Genomic DNA, 20,132 nt, shown 5'->3' on the forward strand with positions numbered 1-20,132 from the left:
TATTTTTTTAGAGCTAGATGCAGAAAAAAATTAGATTGAATTTGCAACCTAGTGGAGGTTAGTATAGGTGGACTAATAGAACAAGTCCCACACACTGCTACAAGCCGAACTATTTTTTCAGAGCTAGATGCAGAAAAAAGTTAGATTGAATTTGCAACCTGGTGGAGGTTAGTAAAGATGGACTAATAGAACAAGTCCCACACACTGCTACAAGCCGAAATATTTTTTCAGAGCTAGATGCAGAAAAAAATAAGATTGAATTTGCAACCTGGTGGAGGTTAGTATAGATGGACTAATAGAACAAGTCCCACACACTGCTACAAGCGAAATATTTTTTCAGAGCTAGATGCAGCAAAAAATTTGATTGAATTTGCAACCTGGTGGAGGTTAGTATAGATGGACTAATAGAACAAGTCCCACACACTGCTACAAGCCGAAATATTTTTTCAGAGCTAGATGCAGAAAAAAATTAGATTGAATTTGCAACCTGGTGGAGGTTAGTATAGATGGACTAATAGAACAAGTCCCACACACTGCTACAAGCCAAAATATTTTTTCAGAGCTAGATGCAGGAAAAAATTCGATTGAATTTGTAACCTCATGGAGGTTAGTATAGATGGACTAATAGAACAAGTCCCACACACTGCTACAAGCCGAAATATTTTTTCAGAGCTAGATGCAGAAAAAGTTAGATTGAATTTGCAACCTGGTGGAGGTTAGTATAGATGGACTAATAGAACAAGTCCCACACACTGCTACAAGCCGAAATAGTTTTTCAGAGCTAGATGCAGAAAAAAATTAGATTGAATTTTCAACCTGGTGGAGGTTAGTATAGATGGACTAATAGAACAAGTCCCACACACTTCTACAAGCCGAAATATTTTTTCAGAGCTAGATGCAGAAAAAAATTAAATTGAATTTGCAACCTGGTGGAGGTTAGTATAGATGGACTAATAGAACAAGTCCCACACACTGCTACAAACCGAAATATTTTTTCAGAGCTAGATGCAGAAAAGAATTAGATTGAATTTGCAGCCTGGTGGAGGTTAGTATAGATGGACTAATAGAACAAGTCCCACACACTGCTACAAGCCGAAATATTTTTTCAGAGCTAGATGCAGAAAAAAATTAGATTGAATTTTCAACCTGATGGAGGTTAGTATAGATGGACTAATAGAACAAGTCCCACACACTGCAACAAGCCAAAATATTTTTTCAGAGTTAAATGCAGAAAAAAATTCGATTGAATTTGCAACCTGGTGGAGGTTAGTAATGATGGACTAATAGAACAAGTCCCACACACTGCTACAAACCAAAATATTTTTTCAGAGCTTGATGCAGAAAAGAATTAGATTGAATTTGCAACCTGGTGGAGGTTAGTATAGATGGACTAATAGAACAAGTCCCACACACTGCTATAAGCTGAAATATTTTTTCAGAACTAGATGCAGAAAAAAATGTGATTGAATTTGCAACCTGGTGGAGGTTAGTATAGATGGACTATTAGAACAAGTCCCACACACTGCTACAAGCCGAAATATTTTTTCAGAGCTAGATGCAGGAAAAAATGAGATGGAATTTGCAACCTCATGGAGGTTAGTATAGATGGACTAATAGAACAAGTCCCACACACTGCTACAAGCCAAAATATTTTTTCAGAGCTAGATGCAGAAAAAAATTTGATTGAATTTGCAACCTAGTGGAGGTTAGTATAGATGGACTAATAGAACAAGTCCCACACACTGCTACAAGCCGAAATATTTTTTCAGAGCTAGATGCAGAAAAAAATTTGATTGAATTTGCAACCTGGTGGAGGTTAGTATAGATGGACTAATAGAACAAGTCCCACACACTGCTACAAGCCAAAATATTTTTTCAGAGCTAGATGCAGAAAAAAATTATATTGAATTTGCAACCTGGTGGAGGTTAGTATAGATGGACTAATAGAACAAGTCCCACACACTGCTACAAGCCAAAATATTTTTTCAGAGCTAGATGCAGAAAAAAATTCGATTGAATTTGCAACCTGGTGGAGGTTAGTATTGATGGACTAATAGAACAAGTACCACACACTGCTACAAGCTGAAATATTTTTTCAGAGCTAGATGCAGAAAAAAATTTGATTGAATTTGCAACCTGGTGGAGGTTAGTATAGATGGACTAATAGAACAAGTCCCACACACTGCTATAAGCTGAAATATTTTTTCAGAGCTAGATGCAGAAAAAAATGTGATTAAATTTGCAACCTGGTGGAGGTTAGTATAGATGGACTAATAGAACAAGTCCCACACACTGCTACAAGCCAAAATATTTTTTCAGAGCTAGATGCAGTCAAAAATTAGATTGAATTTGCAACCTCATGGAGGTTAGTATAGATGGACTAATAGAACAAGTCCCACACACTGCTACAAGCCAAAATATTTTTTCAGAGCTAGATGCAGAAAAAAATTAGATTGAATTTGCAATCTAGTGGAGGTTAGTATAGATGGACTAATAGAACAAGTCCCACACACTGCTACAAGCCGAAACAGTTTTTCAGAGCTAGATGCAGAAAAAAATAAGATTGAATTTGCAACCTGGTGGAGGTTAGTATTGATGGACTAATAGAACAAGTCCCACACACTGCTACAAGCCGAAATATTTTTTCAGAGCTAGATGCAGAAAAAAATTAGATTGAGTTTGCAACCTGGTGGAGGTTAGTATAGATGGACTAATAGAACAAGTCCCACACACTGCTACAAGCCGAAATATTTTTTCAGAGCTAGATGCAGAAAAAAATTAGATTGAATTTGCAACCTGGTGGAGGTTAGTATTGATGGACTAATAGAACAAGTCCCACACACTGCTACAAGCCGAAATATTTTTTCAGAGCTAGATGCAGAAAAAAATTAGATTGAATTTGCAACCTGGTGGAGGTTAGTATAGATGGACTAATAGAACAAGTCCCACACACTGCTACAAGCCGAAATATTTTTTCAGAGCTAGATGCAGAAAAAAATTAGATTGAATTTGCAACCTGGTGGAGGTTAGTATAGATGGACTAATAGAACAAGTCCCACACACTGCTACAAGCCGAAATAGTTTTTCAGAGCTAGATGCAGAAAAAAATTAGATTGAATGTTCAACCTGGTGGAGGTTAGTATAGATGGACTAATAGAACATGTCCCACACACTTCTACAAGCCGAAATATTTTTTCAGAGCTAGATGCAGAAAAAAATTAAATTGAATTTGCAACCTGGTGGAGGTTAGTATAGATGGACTAATAGAACAAGTCCCACACACTGCTACAAACCGAAATATTTTTTCAGAGCTAGATGCAGAAAAGAATTAGATTGAATTTGCAGCCTGGTGGAGGTTAGTATAGATGGACTAATAGAACAAGTCCCACACACTGCTACAAGCCGAAATATTTTTTCAGAGCTAGATGCAGAAAAAAATTAGATTGAATTTTCAACCTGGTGGAGGTTAGTATAGATGGACTAATAGAACAAGTCCCACACACTGCTACAAGCCGAAATATTTTTTCAGAGCTAGATGCAGAAAAAAATTAGATTGAATTTGCAATCTAGTGGAGGTTAGTATAGATGGACTAATAGAACAAGTCCCACACCTGCTACAAACCGAAATATTTTTTCAGAGCTAGATGCAGAAAAGAATTAGATTGAATTTGCAGCCTGGTGGAGTTTAGTATAGATGGACTAATAGAACAAGTCCCACACACTGCTATAAGCTGAAATATTTTTTCAGAGCTAGATGCAGAAAAAAATTTGATTGAATTTGCAACCTGGTGGAGGTTAGTATAGATGGACTAATAGAACAAGTCCCTCTGCTACAAGCCGAAATATTTTTTCAGAGCTGGATGCAGGAAAAAATTAGATTGAATTTGCAACCTAGTGGAGGTTAGTATAGATGGACTAATAGAACAAGTCCCACACACTGCTACAAGCCGAAATATTTTTTCAGAGCTAGATGCAGAAAAAAATTTGATTGAATTTGCAACCTAGTGGAGGTTAGTATAGATGGACTAATAGAACAAGTCCCACACACTGCTACAAGCCGAAATATTTTTTCAGAGCTAGATGCAGAATAAAATTTGATTGAATTTGCAACCTGGTGGAGGTTAGTATAGATGGACTAATAGAACAAGTCCCACACACTGCTACAAGCCGAAATATTTTTTCAGAGCTAGATGCAGAAAAAAATTAGATTGAATTTGCAACCTGGTGGAGGTTAGTATAGATGGACTAATAGAACAAGTCCAACACACTGCTACAAGCCGAAATATTTTTTCAGAGCTAGATGCAGAAAAAAATTTGATTGAATTTGCAACCTAGTGGAGGTTAGTATAGATGGACTAATAGAACAAGTCCCACACACTGCTACAAGCCGAAATATTTTTTCAGAGCTAGATGCAGAATAAAATTTGATTGAATTTGCAACCTGGTGGAGGTTAGTATAGATGGACTAATAGAACAAGTCCCACACACTGCTACAAGCCGAAATATTTTTTCAGAGCTAGATGCAGAAAAAAATTAGATTGAATTTGCAACCTGGTGGAGGTTAGTATAGATGGACTAATAGAACAAGTCCCACACACTGCTACAAGCCGAAATATTTTTTTAGAGCTAGATGCAGAAAAAAATTAGATTGAATTTGCAACCTAGTGGAGGTTAGTATAGGTGGACTAATAGAACAAGTCCCACACACTGCTACAAACCGAACTATTTTTTCAGAGCTAGATGCAGAAAAAAGTTAGATTGAATTTGCAACCTGGTGGAGGTTAGTAAAGATGGACTAATAGAACAAGTCCCACACACTGCTACAAGCCGAAATATTTTTTCAGAGCTAGATGCAGAAAAAAATAAGATTGAATTTGCAACCTGGTGGAGGTTAGTATAGATGGACTAATAGAACAAGTCCCACACACTGCTACAAGCGAAATATTTTTTCAGAGCTAGATGCAGCAAAAAATTTGATTGAATTTGCAACCTGGTGGAGGTTAGTATAGATGGACTAATAGAACAAGTCCCACACACTGCTACAAGCCGAAATATTTTTTCAGAGCTAGATGCAGAAAAAAATTAGATTGAATTTGCAACCTGGTGGAGGTTAGTATAGATGGACTAATAGAACAAGTCCCACACACTGCTACAAGCCAAAATATTTTTTCAGAGCTAGATGCAGGAAAAAATTCGATTGAATTTGTAACCTCATGGAGGTTAGTATAGATGGACTAATAGAACAAGTCCCACACACTGCTACAAGCCAAAATATTTTTTCTGAGCTAGATGCAGAAAAAAATTAGATTAAATTTGCAACCTAGTGGAGGTTAGTATAGAGGGACTAATAGAACAAGTCCCACACACTGCTACAAGCCGAAATATTTTTTCAGAGCTAGATGCAGAAAAAAATTGATTGAATTTGCAACCTGGTGGAGGTTAGTATAGATGGATTAATAGAACAAGTCCCACACACTGCTACAAGCCGAAATATTTTTTCAGAGCTAGATGCAGAAAAAATTTATATTGAATTTGCAACCTGGTGGAGGTTAGTATAGATGGACTAATAGAACAAGTCCCACACACTGCTACAAGCCAAAATATTTTTTCAGAGCTAGATGCAGAAAAAAATTCGATTGAATTTGCAACCTGGTGGAGGTTAGTATTGATGGACTAATAGAAAAAGTATCACACACTGCTACAAGCCGAAATATTTTTTCAGAGCTAGATGCAGAAAAAAATTTGATTGAATTTGCAACCTGGTGGAGGTTAGTATAGATGGACTAATAGAACAAGTCCAACACACTGCTATAAGCTGAAATATTTTTTCAGAGCTAGATGCAGAAAAAAGTGTGATTGAATTTGCAACCTGGTGGGGGTTAGTATAGATGGACTAATAGAACAAGTCCCACACACTGCTACAAGCTGAAATATTTTTTTCAGAGCTAGATGCAGGAAAAAATTAGATTGAATTTGCAACCTCATGGAGGTTAGTATAGATGGACTAATAGGACAAGTCCCACACACTGCTACAAGCCAAAATATTTTTTCAGTTGCTAGATGCAGAAAAAAATTAGATTGAATTTGCAAACTAGTGGAGGTTAGTATAGATGGACTAATAGAACAAGTCCCACACACTGCTACAAGCCGAAATAGTTTTTCAGAGCTAGATGCAGAAAAAAATAAGATTGAATTTGCAACCTGGTGGAGGTTAGTATAGATGGACTAATAGAACAAGTCCCACACACTGCTACAAACCGAAATATTTTTTCAGAGCTAGATGCAGAAAAGAATTAGATTGAATTTGCAACCTGGTGGAGGTTAGTATAGATGGACTAATAGAACAAGTCCCACACACTGCTATAAGATGAAATATTTTTTCAGAGCTAGATGCAGAAATAAATGTGATTTAGTTTGCAACCTGGTGGAGGTTAGTATAGATGGACTAATAGAACAAGTCCCACACACTGCTACAAGCCAAAATATTTTTTCAGAGCTAGATGCAGGAAAAAATTCGATTGAATTTGTAACCTCATGGAGGTTAGTATAGATGGACTAATAGAACAAGTCCCACACACTGCTACAAGCCAAAATATTTTTTCAGAGCTAGATGCAGAAAAAAATTAGATTAAATTTGCAACCTGGTGGAGGTTATTATAGATGGATTAATAGAACAAGTCCCACACACTGCTACAAGCCGAAATATTTTTTCAGAGCTAGATGCAGAAAAAAATTATATTGAATTTGCAACCTGGTGGAGGTTAGTATAGATGGACTAATAGAACAAGTCCCACACACTGCTACAAGCCAAAATATTTTTTCAGAGCTAGATGCAGAAAAAAATTCGATTGAATTTGCAACCTGGTGGAGGTTAATATTGATGGACTAATAGAACAAGTATCACACACTGCTACAAGCCGAAATATTTTTTCAGAGCTAGATGCAGAAAAAAATTTGATTGAATTTGCAACCTGGTGGAGGTTAGTATAGATGGACTAATAGAACAAGTCCCACACACTGCTATAAGCTGAAATATTTTTTCAGAGCTAGATGCAGAAAAAAGTGTGATTGAATTTGCAACCTGGTGGGGGTTAGTATAGATGGACTAATAGAACAAGTCCCACACACTGCTACAAGCTGAAATATTTTTTTCAGAGCTAGATGCAGGAAAAAATTAGATTGAATTTGCAACCTCATGGAGGTTAGTATAGATGGACTAATAGAACAAGTCCCACACACTGCTACAAGCCAAAATATTTTTTCAGTTGCTAGATGCAGAAAAAAATTAGATTGAATTTGCAAACTAGTGGAGGTTAGTATAGATGGACTAATAGAACAAGTCCCACACACTGCTACAAGCCGAAATAGTTTTTCAGAGCTAGATGCAGAAAAAAATAAGATTGAATTTGCAACCTGGTGGAGGTTAGTATAGATGGACTAATAGAACAAGTCCCACACACTGCTACAAACCGAAATATTTTTTCAGATCTAGATGCAGAAAAGAATTAGATTGAATTTGCAACCTGGTGGAGGTTAGTATAGATGGACTAATAGAACAAGTCCCACACACTGCTATAAGATGAAATATTTTTTCAGAGCTAGATGCAGAAAAAAATGTGATTGAGTTTGCAACCTGGTGGAGGTTAGTATAGATGGACTAATAGAACAAGTCCCACACACTGCTACAAGCCAAAATATTTTTTCAGAGCTAGATTCAGGAAAAAATTATATTGAATTTGCAACCTCATGGAGGTTAGTATAGATGGACTAATAGAACAAGTCCCACACACTGCTACAAGCCAAAATATTTTTTCAGAGCTAGATGCAGAAAAAAATTAGATTGAATTTGCAACCTGGTGGAGGTTAGTATAGATGGACAAATAGAACAAGTCCCACACACTGCTACAAGCCGAAATATTTTTTCAGAGCTAGATGCAGAAAAGAATTAGATTGAATTTGCAGCCTGGTGGAGGTTAGTATAGATGGACTAATAGAACAAGTCCCACACACTGCTACAAGCCAAAATATTTTTTCAGAGCTAGATGCAGAAAAAAATTAGATTGAATTTGCAATCTAGTGGAGGATAGTATAGATGGACTAATAGAACAAGTCCCACACACTGCTACAAGCCGAAACAGTTTTTCAGAGCTAGATGCAGAAAAAAATAAGATTGAATTTGCAACCTGGTGGAGGTTAGTATTGATGGACTAATAGAACAAGTCCCACACACTGCTACAAGCCGAAATATTTTTTCAGAGCTAGATGCAGAAAAAAATTAGATTGAATTTGCAACCTGGTGGATGTTAGTATAGATGGACTAATAGAACAAGTCCCACACACTGCTACAAGCCGAAATATTTTTTCAGAGCTAGATGCAGAAAAAAATTAGATTGAATTTTCAACCTGGTGGAGGTTAGTATAGATGGACTAATAGAACAAGTCCCACACACTGCTACAAGCCGAAATATTTTTTCAGAGCTAGATGCAGAAAAAAATTAGATTGAATTTGCAACCTGGTGGAGGTTAGTATAGATGGACTAATAGAACAAGTCCCACACCTGCTACAAACCGAAATATTTTTTCAGAGCTAGATGCAGAAAAGAATTAGATTGAATTTTCAGCCTGGTGGAGGTTAGTATAGATGGACTAATAGAACAAGTCCCACACACTGCTATAAGCTGAAATATTTTTTCAGAGCTAGATGCAGAAAAAAATGTGATTGAATTTGCAACCTGGTGGAGGTTAGTATAGATGGACTAATAGAACAAGTCCCACTGCTAGAAGCCGAAATATTTTTTCAGAGCTAGATGCAGGAAAAAATTAGATTGAATTTGCAACCTCATGGAGGTTAGTATAGATGGACTAATAGAACAACTCCCACACACTGCTACAAGCCAAAATATTTTTTCGGAGCTAGATGCAGAAAAAAATTTGATTGAATTTGCAACCTAGTGGAGGTTAGTATAGATGGACTAATAGAACAAGTCCCACACACTGCTACAAGCCGAAATATTTTTTCAGAGCTAGATGCAGAATAAAATTTGATTGAATTTGCAACCTGGTGGAGGTTAGTATAGATGGACTAATAGAACAAGTCCCACACACTGCTACAAGCCGAAATATTTTTTCAGAGCTAGATGCAGAAAAAAATTAGATTGAATTTGCAACCTGGTGGAGGTTAGTATAGATGGACTAATAGAACAAGTCCCACTGCTACAAGCCGAAATATTTTTTCAGAGCTAGATGCAGAAAAAAATTAGATTGAATTTGCAACCTAGTGGAGGTTAGTATAGATGGACTAATAGAACAAGTCCCACACACTGCTACAAGCCGAAATATTTTTTCAGAGCTAGATGCAGAAAAAATTTGATTGAATTTGCAACCTGGTGGAGGTTAGTATAGATGGATTAATAGAACAAGTCCCACACACTGCTACAAGCCGAAATATTTTTTCAGAGCTAGATGCAGAAAAAAATTATATTGAATTTGCAACCTGGTGGAGGTTAGTATAGATGGACTAATAGAACAAGTCCCACACACTGCTACAAGCCAAAATATTTTTTCAGAGCTAGATGCAGAAAAAATTCGATTGAATTTGCAACCTGGTGGAGGTTAGTATTGATGGACTAATAGAACAAGTACCATACACTGCTACAAGCTGAAATATTTTTTCAGAGCTAGATGCAGAAAAAAATTTGATTGAATTTGCAACCTGGTGGAGGTTAGTATAGATGGACTAATAGAACAAGTCCCACACACTGCTATAAGCTGAAATATTTTTTCAGAGCTAGATGCAGAAAAAAGTGTGATTGAATTTGCAACCTGGTGGGGGTTAGTATAGATGGACTAATAGAACAAGTCCCACACACTGCTACAAGCTGAAATATTTTTTCAGAGCTAGATGCAGGAAAAAATTAGATTGAATTTGCAACCTCATGGAGGTTAGTATAGATGGACTAATAGAACAAGTCCCACACACTGCTACAAGCCAAAATATTTTTTCAGAGCTAGATGCAGAAAAAAATTAGATTGAATTTGCAACCTAGTGGAGGTTAGTATAGATGGACTAATAGAACAAGTCCCACACACTGCTACAAGCCGAAATAGTTTTTCAGAGCTAGATGCAGAAAAAAATAAGATTGAATTTGCAACCTGGTGGAGGTTAGTATAGATGGACTAATAGAACAAGTCCCACACACTGCTACAAACCGAAATATTTTTTCAGAGCTAGATGCAGAAAAGAATTAGATTGAATTTGCAACCTGGTGGAGGTTAGTATAGATGGACTAATAGAACAAGTCCCACACACTGCTATAAGCTGAAATATTTTTTCAGAGCTAGCTGCAGAAAAAAATGTGATTGAGTTTGCAACCTGGTGGAGGTTAGTATAGATGGACTAATAGAACAAGTCCCACACACTGCTACAAGCCAAAATATTTTTTCAGAGCTAGATGCAGGAAAAAATTAGATTGAATTTGCAACCTGGTGGAGGTTAGTATAGATGGACTAATAGAACAAGTCCCACACACTGCTACAAGCCAAAATATTTTTTCAGAGCTAGATGCAGAAAAAAATTATATTGAATTTGCAACCTGGTGGAGGTTAGTATAGATGGACTAATAGAACAAGTCCCACACACTGCTACAAGCCAAAATATTTTTTCAGAGCTAGATGCAGAAAAAAATTCGATTGAATTTGCAACCTGGTGGAGGTTAGTATTGATGGACTAATAGAACAAGTACCACACACTGCTACAAGCCGAAATATTTTTTCAGAGCTAGATGCAGAAAAAAATTTGATTGAATTTGCAACCTGGTGGAGGTTAGAATAGATGGACTAATAGAACAAGTACCACACACTGCTACAAACCGAAATATTTTTTCAGAGCTAGATGCAGAAAAGAATTAGATTGAATTTGCAACCTGGTGGAGGTTAGTATAGATGGACTAATAGAACAAGTCCCACACACTGCTATAAGCTGAAATATTTTTTCAGAGCTAGATGCAGAAAAAAGTATGATTGAATTTGCAACCTGGTGGGGGTTAGTATAGATGGACTAATAGAACAAGTCCCACACACTGCTACAAGCTGAAATATTTTTTCAGAGCTAGATGCAGGAAAAAATTAGATTGAATTTGCAACCTCATGGAGGTTAGTATAGATGGACTAATAGAACAAGTCCCACACACTGCTACAAGCCAAAATATTTTTTCAGAGCTAGATGCAGAAAAAAATTAGATTGAATTTGCAACCTAGTGGAGGTTAGTATAGCTGGACTAATAGAACAAGTCCCACACACTGCTATAAGCCGAAATAGTTTTTCAGAGCTAGATGCAGAAAAAAATAAGATTGAATTTGCAACCTGGTGGAGGTTAGTATAGATGGACTAATAGAACAAGTCCCACACACTGCTACAAGCCGAAATATTTTTTCAGAGCTAGATGCAGAAAAAAATTAGATTGAATTTGCAACCTGGTGGAGGTTAGTATAGATGGACTAATAGAACAAGTCCCACACACTGCTACAAGCCGAAATATTTTTTCAGAGCTAGAAGCAGAAAAAACTTAGATTGAATTTGCAACCTGGTGGAGGTTAGTATAGATGGGCTAATAGAACAAGTCCCACACACTGCTACAAGCCAAAATAGTTTTTCAGAGCTAGATGCAGAAAAAAATAAGATTGAATTTGCAACCTGGTGGAGGTTAGTATAGAAGGACTAATAGAACAAGTCCCACACACTGCAACAAACCAAAATATTTTTTCAGAGCAAGATGCAGAAAAGAATTAGATTGAATTTGCAACCTGGTGGAGGTTAGTATAGATGGACTAATAGAACAAGTCCCACACACTGCTACAAGCCAAAATATTTTTTCAGAGCTAGATGCAGGAAAAAATTCGATTGAATTTGCAACCTCATGGAGGTTAGTATAGATGGACTAATAGAACAAGTCCCACACACTGCTACAAGCCAAAATATTTTTTCAGAGCTAGATGCAGAAAAAAATTAGATTGAATTTGCAACCTAGTGGAGGTTAGTATAGATGGACTAATAGAACAAGTCCCACACACTGCTACAAGCCAAAATATTTTTTCAGAGCTAGATGCAGAAAAAAATTTGATTGAATTTGCAACCTGGTGGAGGTTAGTATAGATGGACTAATAGAACAAGTCCCACACACTGCTACAAACCAAAATATTTTTTCAGAGCTAGATGCAGAAAAGAATTAGATTGAATTTGCAACCTGGTGGAGGTTAGTATAGATGGACTAATAGAACAAGTCCCACACACTGCTATAAGCTGAAATATTTTTTCAGAGCTAGATGCAGAAAAAAGTGTGATTGAATTTGCAACCTGGTTGGGGTTAGTATAGATGGACTAATAGAACAAGTCTCACACATTGCTACAAGCTGAAATATTTTTTCAGAGCTAGATGCAGGAAAAAATTAGATTGAATTTGCAACCTCATGGAGGTTAGTATAGATGGACTAATAGAACAAGTCCCACACACTGCTACAAGCCAAAATATTTTTTCAGAGCTAGATGCAGAAAAAAATTAGATTGAATTTGCAACCTAGTGGAGGTTAGTATAGATGGACTAATAGAACAAGTCCCACACACTGCTGCAAGCCGAAATAGATTTTCAGAGCTAGATGCAGAAAAAAATAAGATTGAATTTGCAACCTGGTGGAGGTTAGTATAGATGGACTAATAGAACAAGTCCCACACACTGCTACAAACCGAAATATTTTTTCAGAGCTAGATGCAGAAAAGAATTAGATTGAATTTGCAACCTCATGGAGGTTAGTATAGATGGACTAATAGAACAAGTCCCACACACTGCTACAAGCCAAAATATTTTTTCAGAGCTAGATGCAGAAAAAAATTAGATTGAATTTGCAACCTAGTGGAGGTTAGTATAGATGGACTAATAGAACAAGTCCCACACACTGCTACAAGCCGAAATATTTTTTCAGAGCTAGATGCAGAAAAAAATTAGATTGAATTTGCAACCTGGTGGAGGTTAGTATAGATGGACTAATAGAACAAGTCCCACACACTGCTACAAGCCAAAATATTTTTTCAGAGCTAGATGCAGAAAAAAATTAGATTGAATTTGCAACCTAGTGGAGGTTAGTATAGATGGACTAATAGAACAAGTCCCACACACTGCTACAAGCCGAAATATTTTTTCAGAGCTAGATGCAGAAAAAAATTAGATTGAATTTGCAACCTGGTGGAGGTTAGTATAGATGGACTAATAGAACAAGTCCCACACACTGCTATAAGCTGAAATATTTTTTCAGAGCTAGATGCAGAAAAAAATGAGATTGAATTTGCAACCTGGTGGAGGTGAGTATAGATGGACTAATAGAACAAGTCCCACACAATGCTACAAGTCGAAATATTTTTTCAGAGCTAGATGCAGCAATAAATTAGATTGAATTTGCAACCTGGTGGAGGTTAGTATAGATGGACTAATAGAACAAGTCCCACACACTGCTACAAGCCAAAATATTTTTTCAGAGCTAGATGCAAAAAAAAATTCGATTGAATTTGCAACCTGGTGGAGGATAGTATAGATGGACTAATAGAACAAGTCCCACACACTGCTACAAGCCAAAATATTTTTTCAGAGCTAGATGCAGGAAAAAATTTGATTGAATTTGCAACCTAGTGGAGGTTAGTATAGATGGACTAATAGAACAAGTCCCACACACTGCTACAAGCCAAAATAGTTTTTCAGAGCTAGATGCAGAAAAAAATAAGATTGAATTTGCAACCTGTTGGAGGTTAGTATAGATGGACTAATAGAACAAGTCCCACACACTGCTACAAACCGAAATATTTTTTCAGAGCTAGATGCAGAAAAGAATTAGATTGAATTTGCAACATGGTGGAGGTTAGTATAGATGGACTAATAGAACAAGTCCCACACACTGCTATAAGCTGAAATATTTTTTCAGAACTAGATGCAGAAAAAAATGTGATTGAATTTGCAACCTGGTGGAGGTTAGTATAGATGGACTAATAGAACAAGTCCCACACACTGCTACAAGCCGAAATATTTTTTCAGAGCTAGATGCAGGAAAAAATGAGATTGAATTTGCAACCTCATGGAGGTTAGTATAGATGGACTAATAGAACAAGTCCCACACACTGCTACAAGCCAAAATATTTTTTCAGAGCTAGATGCAGAAAAAAATGTGATTGAATTTGCAACCTAGTGGAGGTTAATATAGATGGACTAATAGAACAAGTCCCACACACTGCTACAAGCCGAAATATTTTTTCACAGCTAGATGCAGAAAAAAATTTGATTGAATTTGCAACCTGGTGGAGGTTAGTATAGATGGAATAATAGAACAAGTCCCACACACTGCTACAAGCCGAAATATTTTTTCAGAGCTAGATGCAGAAAATAATTATATTGAATTTGCAACCTGGTGGAGGTTAGTATAGATCGACTAATAGAACAAGTCTCACACACTGCTACAAGCCAAAATATTTTTTCAGAGCTAGATGCAGAAAACAATTCGATTGAATTTGCAACCTGGTGGAGGTTAGTATTGATGGACTAATAGAACAAGTCCCACACACTGCTACAAACCGAAATATTTTTTCAGAGCTAGATGCAGAAAAGAATTAGATTGAATTTGCAACCTGGTGGAGGTTAGTATAGATGGACTAATAGAACAAGTCCCACACACTGCTACAAGCTGAAATATTTTTTCAGAGCTAGATGCAGGAAAAAATTAGATTGAATTTGCAACCTCATGGAGGTTAGTATAGATGGACTAATAAAACAAGTCCCACACACTGCTACAAGCCAAAGTATTTTTTCAGAGTTAGATGCAGAAAAAAATTAGATTGAATTTGCAACCTAGTTGAGGTTAGTATAGATGGACTAATAGAACAAGTCCCACACACTGCTACAAGCCAAAATAGTTTTTCAGAGCTAGATGCAGAAAAAAATAAGATTGAATTTGCAACCTGGTGGAGGTTAGTATAGATGGACTAATAGAACAAGTCCCACACACTGCTACAAACCGAAATATTTTTTCAGAGCTAGATGCAGAAAAGAATTAGATTGAATTTGCAACCTGGTGGAGGTTAGTATAGATGGACTAATAGAACAAGTCCCACACACTGCTATAAGCTGAAATATTTTTTCAGAGCTAGATGCAGAAAAAAATGTGATTGAATTTGCAACCTTTCAGGAGGTTAGTATAGATGGACTAATAGAACAAGTCCCACACACTGCTACAAGCCGAAATATTTTTTCAGAGCTAGATGCAGCAAAAAATTAGATTGAATTTGCAACCTGGTGGAGGTTAGTATAGATGGACTAATAGAACAAGTCCCACACACTGCTACAAGCCAAAATATTTTTTCAGAGCTAGATGCATAAAAAAATTAGATTGAATTTGCAACCTGGTGGAGGTTAGTATAGATGGACTAATAGAACAAGTCCCACACACTGCTACAAGCCGAAATAGTTTTTCAGAGCTAGATGCAGAAAAAAATAAGATTGAATTTGCAACCTGGTGGAGGTTAGTATAGATGGACTAATAGAACAAGTTCCACACACTGCTACAAACCGAAATATTTTTTCAGAGCTAGATGCAGAAAAGAATTAGATTGAATTTGCAACCTGGTGGAGGTTAGTATAGATGGACTAATAGAACAAGTCCCACACACTGCTATAAGCTGAAATATTTTTTCAGAGCTAGATGAAGAAAAAAATGTGATTGAATTTGCAACCTGGTGGAGGTTAGTATAGATGGACTAATAGAACAAGTCCCACACACTGCTACAAGCCGAAATATTTTTTCAGAGCTAGATGCAGCAATAAATTAGATTGAATTTGCAACCTGGTGGAGGTTAGTATAGATGGACTAATAGAACAAGTCCCACACACTGCTACAAGCCGAAATATTTTTTCAGAGCTAGATGCATAAAAAAATTAGATTGAATTTGCAACCTGGTGGAGGTTAGTATAGATGGACTAATAGAACAAGTCCCACACACTGCTACAAGCCAAAATATTTTTTCAGAGCTAGATGCAGAAAAAAATTCGATTGAATTTGCAACCTGGTGGAGGATAGTATAGATGGACTAATAGAACAAATCCCACACACTGCTACAAGCCAAAATATTTTTTCAGAGCTAGATGCAGGAAAAAATTTGATTGAATTTGCAACCTAGTGGAGGTTAGTATAGATGGACTAATAGAACAATTCCCACACACTGCTACAAGCCGAAATATTTTTTCAGAGCTAGATGCAGAAAAAAATTCGATTGAATTTGCAACCTGGTGGAGGTTAGTATTGATGGACTAATAGAACAAGTACCACACACTGCTACAAGCCGAAATATTTTTTCAGAGCTAGATGCAGAAAAAAATTTGATTGAATTTGCAACCTGGTGGAGGTTAGTATAGATGGACTAATAGAACAAGTCCCACACACTGCTATAAGCTGAAATATTTTTTCAGAGCTAGATGCAGAAAAAAATGTGATTGAATTTGCAACCTGGTGGAGGTTAGTATAGATGGACTAATAGAACAAGTCCCACACACTGCTACAAGCCAAAATATTTTTTCAGAGCTAGATGCAGTCAAAAATTAGATTGAATTTGCAACCTCATGGAGGTTAGTATAGATGGACTAATAGAACAAGTCCCACACACTGCTACAAGCCGAAACAGTTTTTCAGAGCTAGATGCAGAAAAAAATAAGATTGAATTTGCAACCTGGTGGAGGTTAGTATTGATGGACTAATAGAACAAGTCCCACACACTGCTACAAGCCGAAATATTTTTTCAGAGCTAGATGCAGAAAAAAATTAGATTGAATTTGCAACCTGGTGGAGGTTAGTATAGATGGACTAATAGAACAAGTCCCACACACTGCTACAAGCCGAAATATTTTTTCAGAGCTAGATGCAGAAAAAAATTAGATTGAATTTGCAACCTGATGGAGGTTAGTATAGATGGACTAATAGAACAAGTCCCACACACTGCTACAAGCCGAAATAGTATTTCAGAGCTAGATGCAGAAAAAAATTAGATTGAATTTTCAACCTGGTGGAGGTTAGTATAGATGGACTAATACAAGTCCCACACACTTCTACAAGCCGAAATATTTTTTCAGAGCTAGATGCAGAAAAAAATTAGATTGAATTTGCAACCTGGTGGAGGTTAGTATAGATGGACTAATAGAACAAGTCCCACACACTGCAACAAACCGAAATATTTTTTCAGAGCTAGATGCAGAAAAGAATTAGATTGAATTTGCAGCCTGGTGGAGGTTAGTATAGATGGACTAATAGAACAAGTCCCACACACTGCAACAAGCCAAAATATTTTTTCAGAGCTAAATGCAGAAAAAAATTCGATTGACTTTGCAACCTGGTGGAGGTTAGTAATGATGGACTAATAGAACAAGTCCCACACACTGCTACAAACCGAAATATTTTTTCAGAGCTAGATGCAGAAAAGAATTAGATTGAATTTGCAACCTGGTGGAGGTTAGTATAGATGGACTAATAGAACAAGTCCCACACACTGCTATAAGCTGAAATATTTTTTCAGAACTAGATGCAGAAAAAAATGTGATTGAATTTGCAACCTGGTGGAGGTTAGTATAGATGGACTATTAGAACAAGTCCCACACACTGCTACAAGCCGAAATATTTTTTCAGAGCTAGATGCAGGAAAAAATGAGATGGAATTTGCATCCTCATGGAGGTTAGTATAGATGGACTAATAGAACAAGTCCCACACACTTCTACAAGCCAAAATATTTTTTCAGAGCTAGATGCAGAAAAAAATTTGATTGAATTTGCAACCTAGTGGAGGTTAGTATAGATGGACTAATAGAACAAGTCCCACACACTGCTACAAGCCAAAATATTTTTTCAGAGCTAGATGCAGAAATAAATTTGATTGAATTTGCAACCTGGTGGAGGTTAGTATAGATGGACTAATAGAACAAGTCCCACACACTGCTACAAGCCAAAATATTTTTTCAGAGCTAGATGCAGAAAAAAATTATATTGAATTTGCAACCTGGTGGAGGTTAGTATAGATGGACTAATAGAACAAGTCCCACACACTGCTACAAGCCAAAATATTTTTTCAGAGCTAGATGCAGAAAAAAATTCGATTGAATTTGCAACCTGGTGGAGGTTAGTATTGATGGACTAATAGAACAAGTACCACACACTGCTACAAGCCGAAATATTTTTTCAGAGCTAGATGCAGAAAAAAATTTGATTGAATTTGCAACCTGGTGGAGGTTAGTATAGATGGACTAATAGAACAAGTCCCACACACTGTTATAAGCTGAAATATTTTTTCAGAGCTAGATGCAGAAAAAAATGTGATTGAATTTGCAACCTGGTGGAGGTTAGTATAGATGGACTAATAGAACAAGTCCCACACACTGCTACAAGCCAAAATATTTTTTCAGAGCTAGATGCAGTCAAAAATTAGATTGAATTTGCAACCTCATGGAGGTTAGTATAGATGGACTAATAGAACAAGTCCCACACACTGCTACAAGCCAAAATATTTTTTCAGAGCTAGATGCAGAAAAAAATTAGATTGAATTTGCAATCTAGTGGAGGTTAGTATAGATGGACTAATAGAACAAGTCCCACACACTGCTACAAGCCGAAATATTTTTTCAGAGCTAGATGCAGAAAAAAATAAGATTGAATTTGCAACCTGGTGGAGGTTAGTATAGATGGACTAATAGAACAAGTCCCACACACTGCTACAAGCCAAAATATTTTTTCAGAGCTAGATGCAGAAAAAAATTAGATTGAATTTGCAACCTAGTGGAGGTTAGTATAGATGGACTAATAGAACAAGTCCCACACACTGCTACAAGCCGAAATATTTTTTCAGAGCTAGATGCAGAAAAAAATTAGATTGAATTTGCAACCTGGTGGAGGTTAGTATAGATGGACTAATAGAACAAGTCCCACACACTGCTACAAGCCAAAATATTTTTTCAGAGCTAGATGCAGAAAAAAATTAGATTGAATTTGCAACCTAGTGGAGGTTAGTATAGATGGACTAATAGAACAAGTCCCACACACTGCTACAAGCCGAAATATTTTTTCAGAGCTAGATGCAGAAAAAAATTAGATTGAATTTGCAACCTGGTGGAGGTTAGTATAGATGGACTAATAGAACAAGTCCCACACACTGCTATAAGCTGAAATATTTTTTCAGAGCTAGATGCAGAAAAAAATGAGATTGAATTTGCAACCTGGTGGAGGTTAGTATAGATGGACTAATAGAACAAGTCCCACACAATGCTACAAGCCAAAATATTTTTTCAGAGCTAGATGCAGCAATAAATTAGATTGAATTTGCAACCTGGTGGAGGGTAGTATAGATGGACTAATAGAACAAGTCCCACACACTGCTACAAGCCAAAATATTTTTTCAGAGCTAGATGCAAAAAAAAATTCGATTGAATTTTCAACCTGGTGGAGGATAGTATAGATGGACTAATAGAACAAGTCCCACACACTGCTACAAGCCAAAATATTTTTTCAGAGCTAGATGCAGGAAAAAATTTGATTGAATTTGCAACCTAGTGGAGGTTAGTATAAATGGACTAATAGAACAAGTCCCACACACTGCTACAAGCCAAAATAGTTTTTCAGAGCTAGATGCAGAAAAAAATAAGATTGAATTTGCAACCTGTTGGAGGTTAGTATAGATGGACTAATAGAACAAGTCCCACACACTGCTACAAACCGAAATATTTTTTCAGAGCTAGATGCAGAAAAGAATTAGATTGAATTTGCAACATGGTGGAGGTTAGTATAGATGGACTAATAGAACAAGTCCCACACACTGCTATAAGCTGAAATATTTTTTCAGAACTAGATGCAGAAAAAAATGTGATTGAATTTGCAACCTGGTGGAGGTTAGTATAGATGGACTAATAGAACAAGTCCCACACACTGCTACAAGCCAAAATATTTTTTCAGAGCTAGATGCAGAAAAAAATTAGATTGAATTTGCAACCTAGTGGAGGTTAGTATAGATGGACTAATAGAACAAGTCCCACACACTGCTACAAGCCGAAATATTTTTTCAGAGCTAGATG

The sequence above is a fragment of the Phyllobates terribilis genome, unplaced genomic scaffold (assembly GCF_046119375.1).
Source record: "Phyllobates terribilis strain yellow unplaced genomic scaffold, ASM4611937v1 Scaffold_11__3_contigs__length_659146591, whole genome shotgun sequence".
In the NCBI taxonomy this organism is placed as follows: Eukaryota; Metazoa; Chordata; class Amphibia; order Anura; family Dendrobatidae; genus Phyllobates; species Phyllobates terribilis.